A 2,365-nucleotide genomic window follows, 5' to 3' on the forward strand; every position below is an offset into this window, starting at 1 on the left:
CCTCACGGCAGAAGCCTAAGGAGGGTGGTGCGAGGCTTATTTCAGTTTATTATGGAGGTGGTTGAGAAGGCAGATGCATCCCAGTGACACCAAACTAAGTAACTGCTATGTGGAAAGTTTCAACGGTCCCCCGGGTATCCAGTTTATACAAGCAAATACGTTTCTGGCTGAACTGACTGATGATTGGGCTGAAGTAAATAAACCAAACAGATGTTTCAGCAACATGTTTTCACAGCTTCCAAGCATATTAAAGATTTTTAAAAGACCAATTCATTTGCCTCAGATTGCAGCAGATGAGCCGGTATTATAACTAATGACCTGTTAAGTTTTATATGTGGTGAATCACTCTGTGACCTAAAATATCCAGCCCCGGTGAACTTGGGGGGATCATACTATTTTAAATTGGGTTCTCAGTCGGTGAAGCATCCAACTTCAGCTCAGGTCACGATCTCACAGTCCCTGAGTTCAAGACTGCATCAGGCTCACTGCTGTCAGCACAGAGCCCACTTCGGATCCTCTGTCTCTCTCACTCTCTGCCCCTCCACCCCATCTCAAACGTAAACTTAAAAAAAAAAAAAGTGGGGTCCTCCTGCAGCCGTTTCAGAGACAAGGATTTCAGAGAAAGTATTTTATCCAGGAGGTGATCCCAGGAAACGCTGGAAACGAAACAGGAATAGACACAGCCCATAACGGGTGCACTGGTAAGCCACTACCATTGGGTGGCTGATGCTTCACCCCGTAGAGAACTGGGGAACCATGTAGGACACGTACCTGAGTCACCCTGCCTGCTGGGTGAGGGAGCTGTGGTGTTTGTACCCTGTATCTCGTCCATCACTGGCTGACTCCTGTTCTTGGGTGTGTAAATTTCTTGGCACTTCCAAATGACATGTGCTTGGGCAGAGCAACTTTCTGTAGCTTCAGAGAAAGCCCCCACTGATGATATTTAGATGTCAGCAAGTAAGAGTAGATTAAGTATGCTGAAATGCTGAGACCCATTTGTTGCCCACGCTGATATCAGGCAAATCCGTGTCAATGTGGGATATAGGCATGTGCGAGCCCTGTTTCTAAAATCAAACAAAAACAACAAGGAGAACAAAAGTGATTTTAAAAAAAGAGAGAGGGAGGGGTGCCTGAGTGGCTCAATCGGTTGGGTGTCCAACTTCGGCTCAGGTCGTGATCTCATGATTTGTAAGTTCAAGCCCCATGTAAGGCTCCCTGCTGTCAGTACAGAACCTGCTTCTAATCTTCCTTCCCCCTCTCTCTCTGCCCCTCCCCCTCTCGCACTCTCTCAAAAGTCAATAAAACATTTAGAGAGAGAGAAATTGGAGAACCTGGGTGGCTCAGTTGGTTGAACGTCGGCTCAGGTTGTGATCTCACCGTGTGCGAGTTGGAGCCACACATCAGGCTCACTGCTGTCAGCACAGGGCTCACTTCAAATCCTCTTTCCCCCTCTCTTTCTGCCCCTCCTCTAACCCCTCTTTCTCTCAAGAATACATAAACAGTTTGAAATGAATACACTTTTATTTTTAAAAAATAAATAAAAATAATTTAAAAAGAGAGAGAGAGGGGCGCCTGGGTGGCTCAGTCGGTTAAGCGGCCGACTTCAGCTTAGGTCATGATCTCGTGGTCCGTGAGTTCAAGCCCCATGTCGGGCTCTGTGCTGTCAGCTCAGAGACTGGAGCCTGTTTCAGATTCTGTGTCTCCCTCTCTCTCTGCCCCTCCCCCGTTCATGCTCTGTCTCTCTCTGTCTCAAAAATAAATAAATGTTAAAAAAATTTTAAAAAAGAGAGAGAGAGAGAAAGAGAATGAGAATATGCTGGTGCATGTTCAAACAGGAGACAGAAGCCACCCTGGTTCTTGAAGCAAGGAAAATTTAATCTAAAGAATTACGAACGAGGAGAAGGTAGTTTATTGCCAGGAGGGGTAAAAGAGAACTCTAAGTTGTCCAAAAGCACAGGTGCAAAAATCATCTGCGATCTCCAGGTTGAGGGGGGCAGTGAAGGAACTCCGGATGAGGAGAGGAGTCCCCCCACCCTATCCCCGAGGCAGAGATTCAGGCAAGGGCACCACAGGGATGGAAGGTGAAAACTACATCTTCCAGTGATATCAACCCCAAGGAAGCTTCCCTGAGCGACACGGTGATTCAAGGTGGTGGTCAGGACAGAGGCTGGGACCCTCAGGCTACCTTCAAGTACCAGCACACCCCACGCATAAGGCACCCCAGTCGGTCTTCCTGTGTGCAAACCCCTTCTATCTTTCCCACTGCCACGACTCATTTTCCAGGGTCTTCCCCAGAGGCTCCCCACCCACAGACCCCTCCCAAAGCCCCATGGATACAAATTCTTTCACAGGGCAGGGCTCAGTC

Source organism: Puma concolor, chromosome A3 (assembly GCF_028749965.1).
Source record: "Puma concolor isolate L17-30 chromosome A3, mPumCon1.1.hap2, whole genome shotgun sequence".
NCBI lineage: Eukaryota > Metazoa > Chordata > Mammalia > Carnivora > Felidae > Puma > Puma concolor.